Below are 27,802 nucleotides of genomic sequence, written 5' to 3' on the forward strand. Positions count from 1 at the left end.
AGTAAATACAGCTGCCAAGATTGTATTTCAAAACGTTTTTCTTAAATTTTCTTAATTTAAAGGCAGATTTCAGCACATGGTCATACAAAGACACATTGTACATACCTTTGCTCATGCAGAGCCTTATTCTAACTTCATTTAACTAAAGCAACCCCACTGATTATCTATATGGTTGCACAAGTACCACTGATTGCAAGAATCTGAACCATTATTTTTAACTAGTAACTGCAATTTGAGGAGCGTTCTCTGTCTCTTTTGCACACATGATTCCATTCACATGAACACTAACTACCAAGGCAGACTGGAGTTGAAAGGGCCCTTGCCCATTTGATTCACATTTGAAAAGGACATGTACTTACTGCATGTTAAGTAAATACATAATTAAGTAACTACAGCTTCAGTTAGTATTGCATAAAGTGTCCTATTGCATTTGTGAAACCACTTGACACAAATTTAACTAGGCATTTGAAAGTTTGCAATGCAATTTAATTGCAAAGGCCATATTACAATTCACCAACTTCAGGAAAGACTTTATCAGGGAGGCCTGTAAGTTAGACTCATTGTAAAATAAAAGAAATAGTCTCATTACCCAAAACGGCAAACCATAAATGTATTGCCACTATATTAATAGGGGCTCCCACAAAAATATCGCCCTCAGCCAGTGTTCCAGCGTGACTAGTGCTCTAGAGAGGAAGGATGAGGGACTAGGGCCTCTCGCCATTTGCTTCCCCATGTAGCCAAAATATTTTCTTATATTTATAATAAAGGAATGAGACAATTCCACTGCTCAAATATACCCATTAAACTGTACTGCCCTAGAAATCTATATTCTCTATTCTTGAGAAAATATGCTGAGTATATAGATAACATAGCCAAGTGTTCAACCTGTTTAATATGAAATCCTTGTAGAAATGTTGGGGGTTACCCTCCTCTGGGATTTTTTTTTAAAGATACCTGCAATCTGGTCCATTTCTAACATAAAATTGCTCTTCACACTCATTTATGAGGCTCAAGAATAAGCTGTTTCAAACAGAGATAATTTAACAGGATCCAGACAGGGGTAAGCTACATTTGAGGCAAGAAATCATGCCACCCTGCCTTTTACTTCGGTTGTGCCAGCATCTTTACAAGCAATACCAAGGAGCCTGCTCAAAGACAAAGAGGAGTAGAATTTCACTTTTGTTTACGACAGGTTTCAGAGTAGAAGCCCCTACTGTTCCTCACATGTTCTTGTCAACTGCTGGAAATGGCCCACCTTGATTATCACTACAAAAGGTTTTTTTCTCTCCTGCTGGTAATAGCTCACCTTAACTGATCACTCTTGTTACAGTGTGTATGATAACACCCATTGTTTCATGTTCTCTGTGTGTATATATCTATATCTTCCTACTGTATTTTCCACTGCATGCATCCGATGAAGTGGGTTTTAGCCCATGAAAGCTTATGCTCAAATACATTTGTTAGTCTCTAAGGTGCCACAAGTACTCCTGTACTTTTGTTTATGATTGTTCCCAGTCAAATGTGTTCTCTATAAACTATCATCTATATGCGGCACTTGAAGCTAAGTGATAGACATTGTGTGAGGAACTCCCCCTGCTTGTATAGAAGAGAGAACATCAGTCATTTCTACATCACCATCCTTCTCCTCCTTGAAGCCTCCAGAGGGCTCATGCAGGGGACTGGACTTTCGAGGTCCCTTCCAGTCCTATGATTCTATGATTGCAGGGCTCATGATACATAAGAGAGCCATGGGGTCTACTTTTATCTCTTCACCAACCCTGTAGGAAACTCCTTGAGCTGTTACTGAAGCCTGTTGTAATCCTTCACGTGGGTCATTAAATCTGACCCTTAGCATTTCATTTATAGTATTAATACCGTAGGCACTACTTGTGGATGTTTTTTCATTAAAGCAATTTCAGTACAATCTTCAAACAACATTTAATCCAGAAAAAGAGCTTGTTTTTCTGCCATCATCTCTCATATCTAGCTCTCCAGTTGGCCCAATGCTAGAACACACATTGTACGCTACATGACTGGTAAAATCAGGGTAAGATATTTGTGACCTAATTTGCTATATTAATTTTTTTTGTGATATTAAGGATAGGTATTTATGCCTAAAATATGCTGTTATCTATAGGAAAGCTCTCAGGTATGATGTTATGTTCAAGCGACAGTAAGCATGGCTGGTTCTCAATTATATAAGAGTTCATGATACAAAACCATTACTGGCACTTTCAAACTGCCGTATAAAAGGGTACAGAGTGTATTATACTGACACCTGCTTAGCAAAAGCACCAATATAAGAAGTCAAGTTTTGTACACTGCCACAGCACTGCTAATAAACTGTCTCCTCAGTTTGCACCATGTAAAAGACACAGGCATGCCCTGAGGTTCTCTCTCCTCTCTCTATTCTCCCCCTCGCCCCCACCTCACACCCCTCCAAGAAAACATACAGTGATACACATTTTGAGCTCAGATCCAAACCTGGTAGTTGTCTTCAACTTCAGAAAACAGAGGGTCAATGCACAAAAGCATTAAGCACTTAGTGTACTAAGTCACTTTGCTGCCGTCATAGACGAGGGTCATCAAAGTTATGTATTTTGTGCTACTGGATCATTACTTTAGCCTTAAAAGCCTCCCCAAAACCCTTTATTTAATTGTTTGTTTGTTTTTTTTCCCTTGCACACAGGGCAAGCAGTATTCTATAGCAGTCTCAGAAAAACTTTAGATTGCCATAAGCACCTTAAGAGCAGTATATTGATGATATTGCTAGTCCTGCATGACTAGAAGTGGTCTCAGGGAAGTGCAGTCTGTCCTTCCAGCATACCCATTGATTCCAAGATTTTCCACTCACCATGCCCACAATCACTGCTCCCACCGTGTTCCCACTGCTCCTCCCATATTTCTTAAACTCCATATCTGACCACGTCTAAGTCAAACTCCACATCTCAAACACTGCATTCCAGTGAGTCAGTAATGAACCAAGGTTTCTGTATGGTGTGTAAGGGCACTGTACTGCTGGAGAGTCTAGCAATTTTGTTTTGTCTTTTATAATAAGTTATTCTACAAGAAAAAGAAACACCTACACATTTAAAGTTCTTCGGCAAATTAACTAGCAATGGGAATTCAGAAGGTGCAGATGATGATAATGGGTGTGGAAGGGCACTGTGCTGCTGGAGAGTACACCTATTTTGTTTTGTTATTTATAAGTTATTCTACAAAAAAAAAGAAACAACTCCACATTTAAAATTCTCAGGAAATTAACTAGAGATGATGAATTCAGAAGGTGCAGGTGATGATAATGGGTGTGCAGCAGAGCCCACACTACAATTTCCTCCATGTCTGGAAACCTCTGGTTGTGCTGTACAAATTTCAGCATATGGTGTGCTCATCAACTTCCCTTTGATTGTTGGCTATTCATTATTTGTGTTGTGTGATGTGGTCACCTAAGTCATTTGGTTTTATTTCTGCACCCAAAAATTGTTTGAATAAGAGAATAATGACTAAAGGATGCCCAACAGCATGCATTTCCTGTATACACGTCCAGAGGAATAATCATTTGTGGGAAAAATTGTGAACCATGTATGATTTGAAGACATTTACATAAATAAGCTGTGATGTCCAGTTGTCAAGAACAGTGAATAATATGACACTACAAATAACAGAGCATTTTTTTGTATTATACAATCAGTTCTAATTGTTAGGGGGCTTATTCCTTCACCCACTTACTTCTCTGGTCCTTCTCGCATGAATAGAGAGCAACAATACCCAAAGTCCAAAGGTGCAAACAATTCGATGTTTATTGGAGTAAACTTCCAGCAAGCATGATTCCAGTTCCCTTCCTTAGTGTCCCCCTTCCCAGTTCTGACACCACAGAGCCTTGCCTGTGTCCCTGTTCCCATCCCCCCCTTAGCAAAACATGATTCCAATTCCCCACCCCCATTCCCATTCCGCCCCACCCACACACTTCCTGATTGATTACAGACTATATAGTAAAACTTGAGTTCTGCTTAGCTATACCTTAACCAATCATTTTACTGAAATTTAACTAACCAATCCTAACATATTGTAACATGATTAGTTAACCAGTTATATCCCACCACCTTAATTAGTTTAGACCCAGCAAAATTAATTATACAGCAGACAGAAACAATCACAGAACCAGACAGACACCATGCAAATAAACAATAGCAAAGTGGAAACTATAATGACAAAACAATACAGAAGTGAGGATTTCACAACTACATCTATAAAGACATAAGGGTTTCCCAGCTGTGTCTATTGATAAGTGAGTTCTTGCCAGACAGGATGCTATCAAACTAAGTTTCCTTTTACATCTTCTAGGCACTTCCCTTTCTCTGGAGGTGATAGGCACTATCAGGACAGGATTGTATTCCTAACAGCCCAATAGCACCTTCTTTCAATGTGAGTAGTTTGGAATGTGAGGATGTTACTGGTCGCTTCCCAGTGATAGGGAAAAAACCCAGAAAGCGACCCTATAATCATGTAAAGCTACGCTGCTGTCTTTTTTCTATGCTTATCTGTCCTTTCTACTTTGTTTATGGATAGAAAGAATGTGAACTGTGTGTAACCTGCACTCCCTGCTTTTGGGGAGAGAATTCCTTATACAGATAAGCCTCCATGCTCTTACCTACCCCAGAACTTCAAACAGACTGGGTTAACCGGTTCGAACTGGAAGAGATATCACAATGTATGTTGAACCAAGCTATAAAAGCTCATCCCTGTTCTTTGTTCGGGGCTTTACCATTTTCCTCTGAAAAGGAATTGGTGAGCCCTTCAGCTGTCGTATTTGCTAGCAATAAAGTGCCTCACTTTATCAAAGAGCCAAGACTCTGTGTTTTGTTTGGCTAATACAGAAGTCCAGGGAAGGCTACCCTCCTAACCCTAGACGGGAGGGGAACCCTTTTTCCCTAACACCAGCTTATGGCTGCCTCTGCTGCTTAGCCAGAGATCTTAGCCTAAGAACAGGGCCTCAGACTGTCACAGTAAGAGAAGGTCCTTACACCGGCAGACAGTGATTTTGATTCTTTCTTTTATACCTCTATAACTAGCCAAGTGATAAGAATACACCTAAATTCTTAGAGTATAGGCCTTTACAGACAGGCCTGAATATCTATAGCCTAACATGAATGAAAACTCTTCTACTCGTTATCCATGCCACTGTCATCTGCTGATCGGAGTACTGCAGTGCTTTGTATGTGGGGGTGAGCCTTGAAGACCACAGGCCCTGACTCACTAGTGTTCATTGGCAAAGTCAGAAGAACTGTCATTGGCTATAAGCATCAGAACAGTAACATCATGCCACTTGGAAATTTCAGTTGCTGCAGGAGGTCGTTTGTTACTTGCTTAGAAGAACTTCTCATAGGAAACATGTTACTCTGCTGCCAATATTTTTCAGGTGCATTTCAGGGTATAGGCTTTGACCTAAACATTTTTGGGACCAAGTTATAAGAGAGAATAATGCGTTATGTATCCATCCATTGTCATGAAATGATCCCTATCCTTCCAACAAAGCTCTGAGATTCCACAAAGTTCTATCTTACACCTCTCCAATTCTTTGGTCACAATGGCAAGCTTCCCTTCATACATGCTCCTCATATTTTATGTTCCTACTCTAATGATTCATTTATGACGGCTCAGGTCATTCTTGTTCTTGGTGCTATCATCAGGCACTATACTTCCCCCAGGAGAGACAGTGGGATTACATTTATCTTATCCAAGGAGACATCAGAATGTGCGTCTGGATATAATCCAATCAGTGACAGAATCATTAAAATTGACCTTTGTGAGAAGCCAGTTGATATGTCAATCATACAGGTATATGCCCCTAAAACAGCAGTTTACAATGAAATGATTAATGACTTCTATGAATGACTTGAAGAAACTCTCACTGAAACACCAAATAAAGATATCATCCTTGAATGCAAAAGTTGGAGCTGCAAGCTCTCATAAAGAACTAATGGGAAATAATGGTCTGGGCTAACAAAATGCGAGAGGAAGGTGGTTAGTTGAATTCTTCTTCCATAATCACCAAGTCATTGTAGGTATAGGTGTTGCTGGGCATGAGTAAATTGAAGATAGCGTGATTTGAGTGCCAGGCTAAACTGTAAACCAGTTCATGACAGGCGGTGTGCTGCAGATGGCATTTTCAGGCTAGTTGAGGTAAGTGGGAATACCCTGAACTGTTAAGCTTGAAACTTACATAAGGTGAGGACATAAGCGATTGATCCTTATATGTGCTGCAAAATGATTGGTTCTTACATAATCATCCAATGTTCAAACCAATAAGATTCAAGAAACATAGATGTTAGTAGCTAGGGAAAATGTATACAAACTGTGTAGTGTGCAATATGATTTGGAATGGTGGCATCATCCATACCAAAACCTTCTGCATCTGGGCCTGGCCAGTGAGGGCATAGGGCTGTTACATGCCTAATGTAATGCTGGCACTTAAAATGAAAAAGGTTGTAGAGCAGCTTTTAAACTAAGGGCTGGGGGAAAGCTGACAGTTGTGGAGGAGCACGTGGTTCGGACAGAGACATTTCTTAGGGGAGGATCTTTTAATGGAGATTCTCTATGCCCTAGTAAGGAGGAGAGGATGGAAGATGATAAAATATGGGTAGTATCTGATGAGAAACAGTCAAATGAAAAAGAGTCCCATTCAATTACATCATGTAGTGGCAGACAGCTAAAAAGTGACAAGTTTTTAAAGTGCTTATATATAAATGCTAGAAGTCTACATGATAAGCTGTGTGAACTAGAGTCCCCCGTATTAATTGAGGATATTGATATAATAGGCATCACAGAAACTTGGTGGAATGAGGATAATCAATGGGACACAGTAATACCAGGGTACAAAATATATCGGAAGGACAAAACAGGTCGCGCTTGTGGGGGAGTGACTCTACATGTGAAAGAAAATGTAGAATCAAATGAAGTAAAAATCTTAAATGAACCAAACTGTACCATACAATCTCTGTGGATAGTAATTCCATGCTCTAATAATAAGAATACAGCAGGGGATATATTACCAACCACCTGACCGGGATGAAATGCTCAGAGAGATTAGAGAGGCTATTAAAATTAAAAAAATCAATAATAGTGGGGGATTTCAAATATCTCCATACTGACTGGGTACATGTCACCTTAGGATGGGATGGAGAGATAAAGTTTCTTGACACCTTAAATGACTGCTTCTTGGAGCAGCTAGTTCTGGAACACACAAGAGGAGAGGCAATTCTTGATTTAGTCCTCAGTGAGCACAAGATCTGGTCCAAAGGGTGAATATAGCTGGACCGCTTAGTAATAGTGATCATAATACAATTAAGTTTAACATCGCTGTGGCAGGGAAAACACCACATCAGCCCCAAAATGTCGCATTTAATTTCAGAAAGGAGGACGACACAAAAATGAGGAAGTTAGTGAAACAGAAATTAAAAGGTACAGTGCCAAAAGTGAAATCCCTGCAAGCTGCATGGAAACTTTTTAAAGACACCATAATAGAGTCTCAACTTAAATGTATACGCCAAATTAAAAAACATAGTAAGAGAACCAAAAAAGTGCCACCGTGGCTAAACAACAACATAAAATAAGCAATGAAACACAAAAAGGCATCCTTTAAAAAGTGAAAGTTAAATCCTAGTGAGGAAAATAGAAAGGTGCATAAACTCCAGCAAATGAAGTATAAAAATATAATGCAGAAGGCCAAAAAAGAATTTGAAGAACAAGTAGCCAAAGACTCAAAAAGTAAAAGCAACATTTTTTAAAAGTACATCCGAAGCAGGTAGCCTGTTAAACAACCAGTGGGGCCAATGGATGATTGAGATGCTAAAGGAGTACTCAAGCACGAGAGGGCCATTATGGAAAAATTAAATGAATTTTTTGCATCATTCTTCATGGCTGAGGATATGAGGGAGATTTCCAAACTTGAGCCATTCTTTTTAGGTGACAAATCTGAGGAACTGTCCCAGACTGGGGTGTCATTAGAGGAGGTTTTGGAACAAATTGATAAACTAAACAGTAATAAGTCACGAGGACGAGATGGTGTTCACCCAAGAGTTTTGAAGGAACTCAAATGTGAAATTTCAGAACTACTAACTGTGGTATGTAACCTATCATTTAAATTAGCTTCTGTACCAAATGACTGCAGGACAGCTAATGTGATGCCAATTTTTAAAAAGGGCTCCAGAGGTGATCTCGACAATTACAGGCTGGTAAGAAACTATAGTAAAGAATAAAATTGTCAGACACATAGATGAACATAATTTGTTGGGGAAAAGTCAACATGTTTTTTGTAAAGGGAAATCATGCAGCACCAATCTACTAGAATTCTTCAAGGGGGTCAACAAACATGCAGACAAGGGGGATCCAGTGGATATAGTGTAATTTTCAGAAAGCCTTTGACAAGACCCCTCACCAAAGGCTCTTAAGCGAAGTAAGCAGTCATGTCCTTTCATGGATTGGTAACTGGTTCAAAGACAGGAAACAAAGTGTAGGAATAAATGGTCAGTTTTCAGAATGGACAGAGGTAAATAGTGGTGTCCCCAGGGGTCTGTACTGGGCCCAGTCTTATTCAATATATTCATAAATGATCTGGAAAAAGGGGTAAAGAGTGAGGTGGCAAAATTTGCAGATGATACAGAACTACTCAAGATAGTTAAGTCCCAAGCAGACTGCGAAGAGCTACAAATGTTGGATCATATTAAAGAAGTTCTGTATTAAAATCACAAATGAGTTTGATTCCCCAGAGTTTAAATTCCAGGGTATTACTAATTAAGAGGTCTCTTGGTTTTTGGTACTGTTTCTCTCCCTCTATGTGTGAAACTTGCAAGCTGCTAATTGTGTTAGTACATTCTAAGACAGAGTCTGTTCTCAAAGCAATTCACAGAGAGAGAGACTCAAAGCAATACTCTAAGGACAGACTGGAATCCACCCAACAGCCTCAAGAATGGGAGAACCAAAGAACAAGATAACATCTTGGAGCCGTCAGGAATGTGCTATCTGCTGATTGATTCAGCAACGGCATGATGAAGCAATTCCCATAGACTGGCATAGGAAGAAATTCCTATAAAAATAGACTCTAAAAAGTGAGAACTTTGGGGTCTGATTCTGCAAACCAACTTCCAGGAGCATCAGACGAGCATCTGACAAGGCCCTGCTCCCTCCTCATGTCCAGGCCACCTGGCCAGTGGCTTGGCATGAGCAACTCTAAGGCTGGTAACTATGACAATAACCTTGCAGAACCTGTGTGTGTGTGTGTGTGTGTGTATGAATGAATGTGTGAATAAATATGAGATTGAATGGAATGTTATAACTATAACTAACTGCTTACTATGATTCTTTCTGTATTCACAATAAATGTGGTATTTTGCCTTTTTCCCTTTAATAAGATCCTGCTGGTTTTTATTTTATTGGTATAACACAAAAGGATCTCTCAGAACGGAGTCACTGGCAACAGAATGGCAGATGAAATTCAATGTTGATAAATGCAAAGTAATGCACACTGGAAAACATAATCCCCACTATACATATAAAATGATGGGGTCTAAATTAGCAGTTACCACTCAAGAAAGAGATCTTGGAGTCATTGTGGATAGTTCTCTGAAAACATCCACTCACCTGTGTGCAGTGGCAGTCAAAAAGGCCAACAGAATGTTGGGAATCATCAAGAAAGGAATAGATAATAAGACAGAAAATATCATATTGCCTCTATATAAATCCATGGTACGCCCACATCTTGAATACTGCATACAGATGTGGCTGCCACATCTCAAAAAAGATATATTGGAATTGGAAAGGGTTCAGAAAAGGGCAACAAAAATGATTAGGGGTATGGAACAGCTGCCATATGAGGGGAGATTAATAAGACTGGGACCTTTTAGCTTGGAAAAGAGATGACTAAGGATGGATATGACAGAGCTCTATAAAATCATGACTGGTGCGGGGAAAGTAAATAAGGAAGTGTTATTTACTCCTTCTCATAACACAGGAACTAGGGGTCACCAAATGAAATTAATAGGCAACAGGTTTAAAACAAACAAAAGGAAGTATTTTTTCATAGAACACACAATTAACCTGTGGAACTCCTTGCCAGAGGATATTGTGAAGGCCAAGACTATAAAACGGTTCAAAAAAGAACCAGATAAATTCATGGAGGATAGGTCCATCAATGGCTATTAACCAGGATGGGCAGGGATAGTGTCCCTAGCCTCTCTTTGCCAGAAGGTGGGAATGGGCGACTGGAGATGGATCACTTGATGATTACCTGTTCTGTTCATTCCCTCTGGGGCCCATTGCATTGGCCACTGTTGGAAGACAGGATACTGGGATAGATGGACCTTTGGTCTGACCCAGTATGGCCGTTCTTATGACTAGAGATTTTGGGTCTGGGCATTTTGGCTACATTAAGGTAATTTCAAGGTTGTTAGTTGTCTTGGTCAAAATAGAAGCAACAGTTTAATTTTCCAGCTAAACTAGAGTAGACTTCATAGCAAATTTTAGAGCCTTTGGTCTGACCCAGTATGGCCGTTTTTATGTTCTTAATAAAGTAATCTCACCGACATTTTGGAGTCGAACTGAATTTTTAGATCCCAGAGAACTGGATGACGTGTTCTGGATAAATCAAGTGGAAAAGGTCTTGGCTGGAATCCCAAGTCATTACAAACACCATCTTCACCCAACATCCTAGACATTTATAAATGTGGAGGTCACCTGACAATATGACAAAGAACCAAACTGACTATGTAATGCAATGCTGGAGATCAAGTTCCCAATGGTAAAGACTTTCCCGAGTGCAGACTCAGCTCAGCTGTAGGCCTAAAACATAAAACTAAAAATTAAGAACAAATGTGCTTATTTAGAAGGAGCTGTGTGGTAACTTATAACTGGGGGGGGACGGACCACTGGTCATAACCCTTGGAGAGGAAGCAAAGTGCAGACAGTGGCCTTTTTAGACCACCTGACTTGCTGAAGATGTCACAGTGAAAGACAGTATAATTTTAAAATCCCCAGTCAGCAGGGAGAAATGAAGGTCTTCACTCGGGAGAGGTAACGGATGGGAGCCAGAAGCCTAAAGTATGTGCCCTTGGTTGACACAGAGGGGTAATACAGGTGTAGTTGCCCTGAACTGTGACAACCTATGTTTTTATATAAATCTATGATCTAGCTTTTAAACCTCCCTCATCCTGATAGAAATCCCAATTTCATGTTATGTGTTGTTTAGGGACTATGTCTGAAATAACTTCTTCACAGTGCACTAAATGTCTGATTCTTTATCATGAGTGGGAGTAGGCAATCTCTTTATTTATATCTTACCAAAGTACGTAGTACAAGCATTCTTTGGGGGGACAGGGAAGATCTGGTGGCATACATCATAACCTCCTACCCTTTAATGAACATCTTCCTACTGATTTAATGAAAGAATACACATTGTTTAAAAAGAAAGCCACATACAACTAAACAACTTCTTAACATTCTACTATAAGGTTCAGTTGGTCACCAGTGGACACTAAAGTTATGATATGCCAGTAATTACAATCAGGTAACTGAAATTTACAGTATAATTAACAGGAAGTGATAAGGTGGAAACACACCATTATGCAGCCATGAGACCCAGATCCTTAAACAGTTTATACCAGACACAATCTGAATATTATTACAAATGAATTAATGAAAACATATCTTTTCTCTTTATTGATGGGCACACTAATAAAATATTTATTCCAACAAATTACTTTTGCTATCTTGATTAACCGAACTGCTGTTTAATTAATAATGTTATGGTCATGCAAACCATCTAGCTGTCATGTTAATCACTAATTTGCATTGGGCTGATTGGTTTGCACTACTTGGTTTCTCAATAGCTTAACTGAAATAGTCCCTTTTGGCTATTTGCCTGGCACCAAATGATAGAGTGTTCCCTGATAACAAAAGAAAAGCCAATGCAAATTACCTAAAGGATAATTATTCTTATCTTGAATTTCAATAAAGTTTTATGGTGATTGTTGAAGTAGTGAGATTGGAGGGGCCACATTTTTAAAGGTATTTCTATCCGTGTTGCTGATGGCTCAGGATCAGACTTGTAGAGCCTAATTCATCATCCTATGTAGTTAATGCAATTCTTTCCATTGACACCAATGGGCACTGGACCAGGTCTTTAGACTTAACTCTCTGGAGCAGGAACCATGTCTGTCTAAGTGTTTCAATACCACCTAGCACAATAGGGCCATGATCTTGATTGGATTCTAAAGTAAGATAAATACTTATAGTTCTACAAAGTATTGTTGGTTTACAGCACACGCTTATATGAACAGTTAGTTCTAGGTCCTTTCTTAATCACTTAATCAAAATATTGCTTTGTTTCACATTGGCTAAAAATTGATGATTATTTTAAAAATTAAAACATTGGATTTTTTAATTTAAATTGGATTTTTAAAATTTAAATTAAATTATATATATTTTTCTTCTAAAAATCTATTTAAAATTTGACTGTCAGAATGTCAAATTTATCTTAAGGCCTGAACCTACTATAATCTATTACAATAATTTAAATTAAATAAAAAATAATAAAATTCAAGCAATACATGTTTACTGTCAAAGTTTTAATGAGAGTCAAACCACTGAACTGATGGAAGTCACTGTTTAAGTACCTGGAACCAGAGTTTGATAAAGTACGATACCAGATTTTGCAAGCAGGCAGAGAGAGAATATTTTCTTCATTTCAATTTATTCAAGTAGTTCAGAGGTCAATGACTAGTTCATTCAAAGTTGAGAAACCAATTGGGATCTGAAAAAGCAGGAAAGCTTGTTTTCCTCTTTTAATCTATGAATAACAACTAGAAGTGAGGATGAGATCTACTGGTTCTAAAATCTTGAAGTATATGGTAGCCAGAAACAATCAGTTCAATTCAATCAATATAGATAATATTTCACTGGTTTAATAATCAGTTAGTTTTAAATGCAAAACAAGTTTTAATAAACATACCTTTTGTTTCTCATACACCCAGCACATTTAAGGTAGTTATATTTACCTAATACAAGCCAATTTAAATGCTGAGTTTATGTATTTTAATTGAATTCCAATTACCATTCAAATGCAACTTGACAACTCATGAGTAAAAAAATGAACCATCTACTAAATAAGAAATGCATCATTCATTTTCTAACATAATAAAAATGTAAAAATTAAGAATCTAAAAAATATATGTTACGCTATCTAATTGCTTAAATAAATATGTATAGATATACTATATCCTCCTGATTAGCCAAAAAAAGTACAATATTTAATGTAATGGCTATATTTAGTTGCAAATCAACATGTTTTAATGGCTGCCAACCAATGAGAACCAGCCTTTATTTAGGAAAATAACTAAAGTACAAATACAAAACAAAATTATAACTGATTGTTTAAATCCATGTTTCCTGCTTTCTGATTTAAATCTTGATTAATATGTCCACATCTGACCTTTATTGTGGAGGAGTTGGGGGGGCAGGATTTGTCTGGCTGGCCAAATGAAAGAAACAGTCCTTTATTGCTGGGGGTGGGAAGAAGAGAAAAAAACTGCTGAAAAGGAGAAGAGGGTCCAGCCTGGCAACACTGACTCATCCCCTGGGAACCAGCTGGGATGAAGGATTTAAAAGGGGACAGACCTGTCCGTGAAGCTCCCTTTTACATGGAGAAGCAGCAAAGCTAATTGTGGGTTCCTCCCTGTGGCGGATGTCCAGTGCAGGTACTCCATAGGGTAGTGACCAGAAAAATGGATTAGAAATGGATTTACAAAGGTATTCGTTAAAGGAACAGAATGGGGGTGGTGATTGGGAATTCCTATGATTGGTACAGCAGGGAGCCAGCCCCCCTTTCTTATAGCCTACCTTAACCCTCCCACGAGGGGGTGTGTGTGGATGGTAATGTCCCAGCAATGGATTGGCAGGGGGGACCTGGATGTAAAAAGATGGGGAGCTGGCGGAAGCCCCCGAGTTAATTATGGAATAAACATGGGGTTAGCTACACTGTACACTTTTATCTACCAAGTAGTCCCAGACATCTAATAATAAAGTTGAGGCATGATTAAATTCATATCAAATGACTCCTGTCTTTCTTTCAGTATAGCCGGACAACCAGTGATTTAAATCATTTCAGTTTAAATCAATCCCAACTTGCTTTGTCACCAGCAATTTGGAAACTTCTAGTCCATACATGTAGCATGTGATTATTTATCTACATATTTTGCATACTGCAATTCCATTGGATCAAAAGAAATATGTCACTATATACCGGATATTTAAGATAGCAGGTAAATTACTGGATTAATCTCAAGAATTAATATGTTTATCCCAGTTTAGCCACTACATGCAGGTTTCCAAAAATCTAATACCAAGTAACTGGGTTTAGCCAAATTTAATTAAGCCCCCAGCAGAGTCATAATAATCGAGTCAGACTTTCAAGATCCCTCAAATAAGAACTGTATGAAAATGAAAGTGCCAAATTTGTGCTTTATTCTCCTTTGGGCAAACTTTTTTTGCACATTTCTAATAATCCCATCTTTTAATCTCATTGGAGATGGATTTTCTTTACTGCTCCGTATGAAATGAATGGACCTCAGTTGGCATCATCCATCTACCTCTTATGGTACCTCTGATCCTTTGGAGTGTGTACTTGGCAAACAGAATCTTCACTTACTGGGAGCTGTTTCTCTTTTTCCCTGTTTAATGCTAAACTCCATTCCCTACAATGATCTCTCTTCCCATATCTCAGTTTTACTCCCATGTCTGCTGATCGTGCTACTCTCTATAATCTGCCCCGTTTTTCCTTCCAGGTGAATAAATATTCACTCTATCCTCTTAAACTTAAAGAGAGTTTTCTGGAGTTTACAGGGCAAGGTTCAGTCCTTTGGAGAATGGCTTGCTTCAGCTCTAAAAACCATTAGTCAAGAATCACCTGACTTGGATTGTCTGTCTGTACTTGACAGGTTTCAGAGTAACAGCCGTGTTAGTCTGTATTCGCAAAAAGAAAAGGAGTACTTGTGGCACCTTAGAGACTAACCAATTTATTTGAGCATGAGCTTTCGTGAGCTACAGCTTACCGATGAAGTGAGCTGTAGCTCACGAAAGCTCATGCTCATATAAATTGGTTAGTCTCTAAGGTGCCACAAGTACTCCTTTTCTTTTTGTCTGTACTTGATGAGTTTAATGAAGAAGCATAAGTCTTTCAAGGACACCAGCAGCCATTGTAGGCCCAAATTTGACCTTCATTACACTATTAAAAATAATCTAGTTATGTCTAATTATTCAAATTCAAACTCTGTTGCTCAGCAATAGTCTTGTGACACTGCACCCCATATTCTTCATAGTGATATTATTATGATGTGATTATGAAATAGTTATGATGCATTTTATGCAAGATAGGTCATGTGAAATATTATTGAAAAGGTTATGATTTGCTGAATATGATTATCCTATTTATGTGCATGTATCATTTTTGTATCTGAAGTTAGGAATATTGACTATGTTAATACATTAATATGTATCTGTATTTCAAATGTGTTTACACCAGGGAATGCCGACCAGACAAGATGCTCTCAGACTAGGTAGTGGTTGGGGAAGGGCCATTAGAGAGAACAAGAGGCCTTAGAAGAAGTTTATTTCCCACCCAGTGAGCCTTCCTGAGGACGCTACAGACAGCATCCAAGTTATGGCTGCTGTGACACCACAGGGACATGTGACCAGGTCACCTGGTGCTGGACTCTATCTTGGGATGTTAGTATTTTTCCACTGACTGGTGTGAGAACCAAGCTTTGAAACAAAGGGTTCCCGCCATGTGCAAAAGCTATAGAGGCAGGAGAGTGACTTCACTGACTTTCTCACACCCAAGGAGACTCCTGGAAACACCTGAGGAACAAAGACTGAATTGGGGGAAATGCTGGACCCAGGCTAAAGGAATTTTTAAATTGTAAATGGAACACCTGGGGATTCCAAGCTGTAAGCAAGTGCAGCCTGCTTATATCATCATTTAGGGTGAGAAATTGCTGTTCATATCCAATCTATGTAGTATATTAAGCTTAGATTGCATTTGTGTATTTGCTAGATAATCTACTTTGATCTGTTGCTATCCCTTATAATCACTTAAAATTTATCTTTTGTAGTTAATAAACTTGTTTTTGCATTATCTAAAACCCAGTGTGTGGGACTCATAACTCGGAGCAGAAAGCTGTTGTATATTTCTCTCCATGTTGAGGGATGGGGAAAATTTCATGAACTTACGCTGTACAGTTTTTTGTGCAGCGGAAAATGGTATAATTTTGGGTTTATACTCCAGAGGGGGTGTGTGCCTTAGGAAATGGGAGGTGACCTAGCTGGAGCCTTCCCATGCAGGGGCTGGTCATAGGGGCTGCATGTATCTGCAGCTGGGTGTGTCCCTACCTGTATGTGTGCTGGTGAAAGTGCAGACTGGAGCCTGGAGAGAGCTTGTCAACTTGTCACAAGAGTACAGTGTAAAAGGGAGTCCAGGCTGGTGGGTCGGGGGGCTCAACAGTACCCCAGTTCAAGGTGGCACCCTATCACATGTCTCCATTTTGGTATGATAATAAACATAACATGAAAGTATTCTTGCTAGTAAGTTAAAAAAGTATGGGCTGGAAGAATGGACTATAAGGTGGACAGAAAGCTGGCTAGTGTGTTGGGCTCAATGGGTAGTGATCAATGGCTCCACGTCTACTTGGCAGCCGGTATCAAGTGGAGTGCCCCAAGGGTCGGTCCTCAGGCCGGTTTTGTTCAATATCTTCATTAATGATCTGGAGGATGGTGTGGATTGCACCCTCAGCAAGTTTGCAGATGACACTAAAATGGGAGGAGAGGTAGATACGCTGGAGGGTAGGGATAGGATACAGAGGGCTCTAGACAAATTAGAGGATTGGGCCAAAAGAAATCTGATGAGGTTCAACAAGGACAAGTGCAGAGTCCTGCACTTAGGACGGAAGAATCCCATGCACTGCTACAGAATGGCTAGGCAGCAGTTCTGCAGAGAAGGACCTAGGGGTGACAGTGGACGAGAAGCTGGGTATGAGTCAACAGTGTGCCCTTGTTGCCAAGAAGGCTAACAGCATTTTGGGGTGTATAAGTAGGGGCATTGCCAGCAGGTCGAGGGACGTGATCGTTCCCCTCTATTCGACATTGGTGAGGCCTCATCTGGAGTACTGTGTCTAGTTTTGGGCCCCACACTACAAGAAGGATGTAGAAAAATTGGAAAGAGTCCAGAGGAGAGCAACAAAAATGATTAGGGGTCTGGAACACATGACTTATGAGGAGAGGCTGAGGGAACTGGGATTTTTTGGTCTGCGGAAGAGAAGAATGAGGGGGGATTTGATAGCTGTTTTCAACTACCTGAAAGGGGGTTCCAAAGAGGATGGATCTAGACTGTTCTCAGTAGTAGCAGATGACAGAACGAGGAGTAATGGTCTCAAGTTGCAGTGGGGGAGGTTTAGGTCGGATATTAGGAAAAACTTTTTCACTAGGAGGGTGGTGAAACACTGGAATGCATTACCTAGGGAGGTGGTGGAATTTCCTTCCTTAGAAGTTTTTAAGGTCAGGCTTGACAAAGCCCTGGCTGGGATAATTTAGTTGGGAATTGGTCCTGCTTTGAGCAGGGGGTTGGACTAGATGACCTCCTGAGGTCCCTTCCAACCCTGATATTCTATGATTCTATGATCCTGCTTTTGTTTGTCATCATCACTTAACAGCAAAAAGCCAGAGTATAGTTTTAAACCACTGTGTGTGTGCTGTGCACACATGTACAATGTGGGGAAGTAGCAAAGATGCAGGCTTAATTCCTTCAGAAGCACTGGATGGTATTCTCAGAGCAGTGGTGTCTGCTGTGCTTTTAACTAGGTGCTTCCTGGCAAGTGCAGAAGGCAGATGGAGCTATGGACTTAGTCTTGCTCCTCTGCTCCCCAATAGGTTTTCTAGGACCCCACTGGCATTAAACCAGTTCTTCTATGCTGCAGGCACAAGGACTGAGGCAGTGTCTGGCCCCTGGTTAAGTGTAAAAGTTTGGAGAATTTTGTTCATCTGTTCCCAAGGTTAGACACAACTTAGCTCAAAGTGAGCACACTTCTGTTTAAGTCAGTCGTGATACAAATACACAGAATGGGACTTTCCTAGTCATGACTATTTATTATATATCTTACAGTAGTGCTTAGAGATCCCAGTCTGAAATAGAACCTCATTGTTCTGGGTACTGTACAAATCTACAATCTGTAAAAAAGCCTTGTTCCTAGGAGCTCACAATCTCAGGAAACAAAAGCGAGGGGGATAGATTTTTTTAAGTTACACTTGTTTTTATATTTTGTGACAAACATTTTTTTTTTAACAAAAGGTGTCACAGCCTGATGGTCTCTCTGTACAGACAGCTTCCAAAATGGAAATAGTGAAGTGATAAACCTTGAAGAGAAACATATTGCAGTAAGCAGTCAAAACTGTATTATATTACATTAGTCTGGATTTTATCTTGATTTATATTGGCAGAAATAAGATATTTTCTGAATCTTTACTACTGGGATCCAACAAACTCTGCATAAAGAACAGAGAAATGGCCAGTTTTCATGTGTCATCCTACCAATCAACTTATTTTACCATTCATGCTTTGTAATGAGCTCCAAAGAGAGCAGTAAAGCCTTTTTATTTATTTAAGATCTTGAAAATCCCCCTAAAATGCTCTGTGAAATAGATTTAGAGTCATATGGACTCCAGACTCTGTGGATTTATGACAAGTGCTGTCACACTGTGTGCTGCTCTGCCTTTATTGACTTGAAAACCAAAGGTGAAATTTTTTTTTTTATTACCAAATGGATTGTTTTCCTATTAAAAGTATATGTAGACATGTAGAAGGAAGGGAATGTACTCAGGGTGTGTGTGTGTGAGTGAGAGAGAGAGAGAAAGAGAACGCGAGTGCGCATGTGCACGTGTGTGTCCATCGATGAATCAGTTAAATGCAAGGACAGATAGGACTGGGGACTAGACCATTGAGAGTGGCAGGGGTTATAATTTCACCTACTGCCAAATGGCCAGAACAGGTGACCAGGAAAGTTAACTGAAGAAAAGGGGCCAGGATTAAGCCACTCCAAAATTTTTATTAAAATAATTTTAAATAAAGAAGGAAAAAAGATTAATTCTCACTGGCATGTGATTCTATGCTAGAACTGAGTGATGAAGTGCATCAAAAACACATTTACACAACGTAACAGCAAACTTTATATTAAATCTAAAGAAATTTGGGGCTGGAGCCTTGATTTTATGCTACTATTACTCCATGACTATTGTTAATTATCCAATGAGAGATTCAAGATCTCCTCTCAAAACTTGTCGTTCATGACAATCTTGCCATAGCCATGATGAAATTTTGTGTATATTTAAAATATCTTGAGCTATGAATAGATGAATTTATGCCCTTAAAATTCATTTACATAGCACTGCTTATATGTATGGTACCATGCAGATTACTGGGCCTTACTCAGAAACCCTTACAAGTCTAAAGGCATAAAAGAAAACAAACAGAACAAACACAGGACAGAAAACAGAGTGGCGTATGGAAATAGAATCTTGTGAATTATACCCCTAAAGAACATTACCCTGTCTAAATCTTTACTTCTGCTATTTCCTTTCTTACATGTACTGAATTTGACATGAGTTAAATTCAGGCTTTAGGGGCACTGTCTCCCTGTTTTAGTAGTGTGACCCAACCCCCCATCCTCTGTCAGCTTGGTCTAGCTTTGCCATGTACAGTTGTGATAAAGAGCTCCTTGTAGACTACAATGAAGCTGTGTTCAGATGGGCTTTGCACAGGTCTAAGAAGTAGGGTGACAGGACATTAAGGTGGCTAGATGTTTTTATTTTTATATATAAATGGGGCGGCGGGGTAGTTTGAATGTCTGGCATCCTGTCAGCAAGTAGTTAATTGCACTTGCATATTCTCTCTGTAGTCCTGGAAGTTGAGGACTGCTTGCAGAAAATACTGTGCATATAAATTGCTGTGAATTTTTAAGTGCTGGTCCTGTGCATGTTGCTATTAACTCCCCTACTTCTTTTGTTTCCCCAGTAAACGAAGAATTGTATTGATGATCCAATTTCTCCACACCCAGATCATAACGATGGCCACTAGCACTTGAGCTAAGAATTTAATTTCTTTAACTGCATGAGCATATAACTGCCATCTGCGGTTGGTTTATTGCCCCAATTAACCAAATGGCCTTTTCCCCCATGGCAGCTGCTATTTCCTACTGGTGAAAAGGGCAGGATGCAGAAGTGGGGCTTGGGCGGATTAGAGTTTTATTAGTAAATGTCAGTAAACGTTGATTTCACTGTGCTCACACAAATCGATGAAAAAATATTTCCATCGATAATAACTGAAATTTGCAGATAGGCAAAGTAAGAAAAATGCTGCTTGAGAACTTAGTAGAGTTGGATTTGAGGACATTTACTTTGTATATTTTGACATGTGATGTTGATAATTTGTGTTTTAACAGTTATAAAGCTTTAATTTTTGAATCTCCACATCTCCTGTCATTAAATAATTGTTTGCCCCATCATGTCCCTCAACAGTGAAAATTTAAATTGATAAACATTGAAAAAAAGTTTAAAACTAAACATATCAATAACATCTGTCAAAATTATATTTAAATTTTTTTGACATGCCTGTCTACAAGAATGCTGCCAAGATTTGTTGCAGCTTGGTTAGGATTGAGGATTCTCTCAAAGGAATAGCTGTGAGAAAGATTCAGTCTCTTGCTGAAGTATAATTACTAGTTACTACTTATTTCTTCCTACTTTGCTATTACACAGGGCTATTTTTTTAAAAAAAGAAAATCCTGCTTCTCCTTGGATAAGAGTCTGATAAGAGATTTTAAGGCAAGATGGGATCACTACATCCGCTAATCGGAACTCCTACATAACACAGGCCAGAGAACTTCATCCAGTTACTCCTGTATTGAGCTCATGATGCTGTAAAACTGGTCCTCATAAACCCAGCATCATATTGCAGACCCCACCTTGAGTAATTTTGATTATCATTCCTTTTTTGTTGGAAGTAACATATTCCATAGCTCACAGTGGAATTATCTAGAGCACTGCTATTTGATGATATGATACCAACAGTTCAGTATGTAGATATTTATTCTGTAGTATAAAAACTTCTCCATCCATGGTACATCAAAAAGGAATGAATGCTTTAATGGTATCATTTCTATTTATTTATGGAGATAGGCAGATATACTAAGTTTCATTTCTAAAGATTCACTTCAGTCAATAATAATTTATTTTTATTGATACTTTTATCAAGCTTAATGCACCATGTAAATACTACCCAACTAAACTTACTACATCTCTGTGAAGCAGCTACTAATACTCACTTTACAGAAAGGGAGTCTATTTTTACCTCTGCCATCAACTCATGCTGACTTAACTTCTACATACCTCAGTTTACCTGACTCCTAGTTCCCCTTCCTTAACCACTAGCCTATACTCCCTGATAGTACTTTTTAAATACATCAGCTATTAATAGCTGAGAGAGCTGTGATTCATCTGGGGAAACCCATGGCTGTGAGTTACCTTGTTACCACTTGCTTCTAGTGTAAGGGAGTCTTGCCTGTACTAGTTGAGAGTTAGCTCCGTAACACAACCAGCCTGTTAGCCACTCAAACACTCTCTTCCGGGCTAACTTGAAGGTTGACAACAGATTCACCCCATCCCCAGTATCCCTTCAGAGTCTCCCCCTGTGATATCCAGTCCCTCATCACTGGATAGACACAGAAATGCCAGATCCTCTATTTCAAAAGGTTTCAGAGTAACAGCCGTGTTAGTCTGTATTCGCAAAAAGAAAAGGAGTACTTGTGGCACCTTAGAGACTAACCAATTTATTTGAGCATAAGCTTTCGTGAGCTACAGCTCACTTCATCGGATGCATACTGTGGAAAGTGTAGAAGATCTTTTTATACACACAAAGCATGAAAAAATACCTCCCCCCACCCCACTCTCCTGCTGGTAATAGCTTATCTAAAGTGACCACTCTCCTTACAATGTGTATGATAATCAAGGTGGGCCATTTCCAGCACAAATCCAGGGTTTAACAAGAACGTCTGAGGAGGGGGGGTAGGAAAAAACAAGGGGAAATAGGTTACCTTGCATAATGACTTAGCCATTCCCCTTGTTTTTTCCTACCCGCCCCCCCCCCAGACGTTCTTGTTAAACCCTGGATTTGTGCTGAAAATGGCCCACCTTGATTATCATACACATTGTAAGGAGAGTGGTCACTTTAGATAAGCTCTTACCAACAGGAGAGTGGGGGGGGGGGGGGAAGAAAACCTGAATTTGTGCTGGAAATGGTCCAACTTGATTATCATACACATTGTAAGGAGAGTGATCACTTTAGATAAGCTATTACCAGCAGGAGAGTGGGGTGGGGGGAGGTATTTTTTCATGCTTTGTGTGTATAAAAAGATCTTCTACACTTTCCACAGTATGCATCCGATGAAGTGAGCTGTAGCTCACGAAAGCTTATGCTCAAATAAATTGGTTAGTCTCTAAGGTGCCACAAGTACTCCTTTTCTTATTCCAAAAGGAACAGTGTACCACAATTTACCAGTTTCACCTTTAACCACCGCTCCTGTATTATGCGCAGCACTGAATTCAATTATAAAATAAAAGGAAATTGAAGAAAGAATGGAGATTCAAATAAAAACAAGTGTGAGTGATGGGAACAAACTGTTACCCGGAAAACAACATCATAAAATGTATTCTAAAGCCTAAACATAACTAACAAGTTTATCCTCCTGTCTAAAGAAGTCTATCTCACCCATAGTTCTCTCCAGCATTTTCATCCATGCCTGGTTGAGATCCCCTTTTCTGTGAAGCAAACTCACTGTCTTTTTACTTCCTAGGTGAAGGATGCCAGAGTGTCTCTTTGCACTCTTAAATATTCCAGAACAGCCCTTTGATGTTCACCTCAAGATAGGCTTCCCCTCTCCACTATTAACCTCTTCCTGTTAGTTTCTTTCTCAAGTTTCTGCCAGCTCTTTATTAGCATTTGACTTAAAATGCTAATAGACTCCTATTGTATGACTCACAATACACAATGGTACCCCCGCACCCCACCCCAGCCCCACCTCGTGGAATTTGTCTCAAGACACACTACCTTTGAGTGTTTGTTTTTAACTACAAACCCAGAGAACATAATTTTTAGTATATATACACAACTCTTCACCTATTCTCCATACATATATCTTGCAATGGTTATGAGGACGAATGTGACACAGGCTTTCATTAGAGACCTTATGTGTCATTCTTTTGGTGAACCCAGAAGATCTCTGTACCTCTGTATGCCCGAGGGTCTTCTGCCAGTTGGCATCCGGAGGTTCTTGGGTCACAAGAGTAGAGGGCAATTCTAGGTGATATTATTAGAAGCATGGCCTGAAAATTGTGGCAAGCAAATGCAAAGCTAACACTATCAATGAGTATGCTAACCTCAGAGTACTTCTCAGAGAAAAAAAGAAAAGAGAATGCAAGGAAGCATATTAACTTATGTTGGAAAATGTTCAATGATCTAATGAACTATGAAATAAGATTTATCTCTGCATTTACCCAGGCAGCTCTTATTAGCCCCCTAGTGAAACACTCAAATAGGATTTTCAGGAAATGTAGTCATAGAAATGTACTTCAAAAGGAAGTTCCGTTACCTGAAAGACATGCACCAGCTTAGTTCTAGTAGTAATTAAATCACACACAAAAATATGTTCCAATAATACTAAATAGTTGATTTAAGTTCACAAGAGTATAGAAATTCACGTAAGGCAGCATGAGTGATCACAAATTGTTTGAAAACCTGCCACATTTACTCAACACTGAGAGGAAGCTTCAGTCTAACTGTAAGGTTCCTTGTTTTTGTGAGTCTTTAACAACTACACATTATTTTTAAAAGATTTGTGTAGTTCAATTTCCTATTTTTAATAATAATATTAAAGCTCGACAACAAGTAAAACTTGCAAATTATGGTTAAGACGCACTCCTTTTGGGGACATGTTAAGGTAATTTTAGCCAACTTTTTTTTACATGTGTACTTTCTTATAGGATCATAATATATGCTAAAAGGCTTTCCGTTACAAGAATGACACTCTTAACAATGACAACCCCTTCTACTACTAAACTCTTATTAACCCCCCCAAAAAACAGTAATAAAAAAAAGAAAACAAACCAACCAAACAAAAAACAACAACCCAAAAACTCTACTCCAAGAGAATTTTGACCTCAGAGAGGGAGACGTGTCAGAGACTCTATGAAGTCCACTAGGAACTTTTCTATTGCTATTGATTTTATATGAAAGGTGCTCAGATATTACAGTGGTATGCTGCTATATTAAAACCTCAGATAGACAGAGAGAGGAAACTCTAGCTAGATTATTTCACCCCATCCCCAAACCTCCTTACACCTCTCAGAATATTAATCTGATAACCCGCTACAATTTATCACATAAATATATACAATCATATATATTTATATAAATAAAAATAAATCTGGCATATTAAAAAATGAGGACTCAATCTTATCCTATGACAGAAACAAATATTATCACCCAAAATGTGCAGTTATTTGTATGTTTGATGGGTGGCTTGGCAGCCTCTGCGTGCAACTGTAACACCCTAAAATGTGTGCATAATAAAATAAATCCTATATACGTATTGTATGTTAATTTTGAAAAGTTCTCATATAATAGTTTGCATTATTATACATTTCTAATGCCCACTGTATTTTATCTCATGTTGGATAATATGGCATAATTCTTTTCAACATCCCTCACACAGCATCTGCCCACACAGACGGAAAAATATACACGTGCTTTGTGAAGTGGCCTGACATGAGATGTGAAAAACAAGGCTTCTTTAAAAATAGCAATGTTATCTGTTTGCCCAGGTATTCCCCATTAAACTGTGTGCTGAAAGGCTTTGTGTTTGATTCCCACTGGGAAGAAAAGCTATCAAGAGTTGCAATGAAGCAGTGCTTTCTGTCAAGCTGCACTGCCTAATGAGTGTCAGAGGCTGCCTCTAGGTCCTATGTAACTCAGCGTGATCTCTTACACCACTTTTCAACAGCAGAATTTATAGACTTACAGAACATCATTGCCTTATGCTAAGTTCATAGCAACTCACAAGTGGCTTCATGTCCAGTTTCCTTCTGACTGTCAGTAATGCCTCATACCTGGAGCTGGACCTCACTGTAGTGCACCCTTGGTTCCATAATTCCCATGAATTTACCTCACAGTCCAACCACAATATTGAATCAGCCCTTTAAGGGAAGTTAGTATTGCAGAGAATCTAGAGAATAAATAGGGTCTTCTGCTATGTGCACACTTTCTGCTGCTCAGAAGTAGGGTTGGCAGATTGTTTTTTATAATTTCAATGGATAATATCGATGGTTTTTTTCAGCATTTGTTCTATTTAAATTTTCACAGTTGGGCAACATTATGGGTTTAAAGCATTTTTTCTATTTTCATCAATTTAAATTTTCTCAGTTGTGGGAAATGTAGGAGTGGGTCAGACAAGGGGACGAGGGGTCAGAAAATAATTATTTAATGACCGTAGACACTGAGATTTAAAAAGGTAAAGCTGTATAGCCATTAAAACATGAATTGTGAACATCAGATGTCAAAACATACAAAGGAAATATCCTTAAATCGAACTCCAAGAAGTTCTCAAGTAGCATTTTCTTACTTTGGCTATCCATCAATTTTGATAATTATTGATGGAAATATTTTTGTTGGTTTGTGTGTGTATGGTTAAATCAACATTTACCATTAAAAATCTAATCCTTCCAAGCCTACTCATGAGTTATACAGTCACTCGCAACTCACGGAATGTAAAGGAACTCTCACTACCTGCATGTAGACGATTCCTTCTCTCTCTCTTTCCATATGCCTTATGATGTAAAAAAGTTAGGCTTCTGAAAAGAATAAGAAGAGGCTTCCTTTAATTGTGCATTTTCTGGACTCCCTCTTCTTACTTTGGACCATTTCACTAGCTATTCAAAAGGGTAGACACTCCAGAGGAATGAAAGCAAAATCCATTTCCCCCCAATTTCATTGTATCACAATGGCTCTCAGAAATACTTTCAAACCCTATACACATGGTATTCAAGTCCCTATGAGTTTCCCACTGGAGTTCAAAGCAGAGTTGCCAAGGAAAGAGCCAGAGAGTACATATAATACATGATGCCCATTTGAGCATGAATGCTTCTTAAGGGCCATCTACACCCCTTAGAAACAGTGCTACTGTGCAGGTGGCAAACTAGTGGCATCGTGGCTTCTGACTGGTCAAAGGAGTACTAGGAAAAGTGAAAATGCACCAAGAACTGTGGAGTCAGACATGTTTCCATGTGAAGCCATATTATCAGGGCAATTCAGAGATGACACTCCTTGCTCAGTCCCTAAACCACACAAATTCCCCACTGTCCCTCAACAGAATGACCACTGTGTATGGTGAACCACTCTGAGCTTGCCTAGCAACTTTCCCCCTTCTTGCTAGTTTCTCTCCAGAAGATCAACAGCTCTATGTCCGCAGAATTAACACATGCCAATGTATTACTATTTTTAGGGGGTTTTTACATTAGTAAGATAAAAGGCTTAGAGGGATAGAACTCTCTACTTCCCCCTATGGGAGAAAAAGGGAAAAACTAGCTCTAGTAGGCTTGGTTTACATATTACAATATCTCTTCAGTGCAGTTCTGCCCAGTGTTTTATTTATCTCAGATTAAGCGACCAATGCAGCTTTTCTGAGTATGAGGCAGGGTCATCATGACTACTTTCAGCAAATCATAATCCAGGATTTCCTGATAACTGTCATTGTAATGAACTTCAGAATGCATTGATCATGTATTGAGCGTAATAGAATAAAATGCCAAATTCTTAATCTGAAAATCAGTCATTTTGAGATTTTCTTTTTAGCACCAGGCACAATTTGTGTGCAGTGCACCTCCGCTAGAGAAAATTTGAAAATACTTATGCCCCAGTGTTTAATTTTTCAAACTTACAGTATATTTATTCAGGATGAGAAACAGTCACATATCACAGCTGTTTCTAGATTATACATTACTTAATGAAATTCTAAAATAAGTGGACTACATTTCTTCCAGTTGGAGATATTTGTGGCTGACTATTTTTTACAGGTTGAAAACAGGAAATTACAAACTGTATAAATAATCAGACATAATATTATAATATCCAACTCTTGTCTACCAATTTGTGGTTGGTTTTAAGGTAATAGGCCATCACCACTTTGAATACAAGAAGAATGCTATACAATTTTGGTATCTGGTTTGTGAAATATTTTATTTAATTCAAATCAATTTGAGATACTCAAACAAAATTTTACCAGTGGTCATATTTTTTTTATGAGCCCTTAACAGTCTCAGCTACAACTTGGCATTTATTTTAAAGACAATAATCCCTTTATTGATCTACCTGGTTGCTTTAAAAACTTGCCATTTTCAGCTTTAATAAACAGATAAATATTTGTGGTATTTCTTACACATAGGTAACAGCTGTATAAATATTGAAGACAGATGATCATCAATCTAAGACAACTGGCAAGTTTATAAGGGTGAGAACTGACCATGGAGGTTATTCAAGTTCAAGCAAAAATCCAATACAGAGTTTCTTATTAAAAGACAAGGAAAGTATCCTCTTGGATTTCCTTAATATTTGCATAGTTTTATTTAAACATGAAATTCTGAGGAACTTTGAGCAATCTAA

General features: G+C 38.8%; 1 protein-coding gene across 12 annotated transcripts in view; it reads right to left on the reverse strand.

Moving 5' to 3' along the window:
* Positions 1–27,802, reverse strand: part of NKAIN3 (sodium/potassium transporting ATPase interacting 3) — a 664,031-nt gene that overhangs the window by 66,332 nt on the left and 569,897 nt on the right. The window lies entirely within an intron of this gene.

This window comes from Lepidochelys kempii, chromosome 2, assembly GCF_965140265.1.
Source record: "Lepidochelys kempii isolate rLepKem1 chromosome 2, rLepKem1.hap2, whole genome shotgun sequence".
NCBI lineage: Eukaryota > Metazoa > Chordata > Testudines > Cheloniidae > Lepidochelys > Lepidochelys kempii.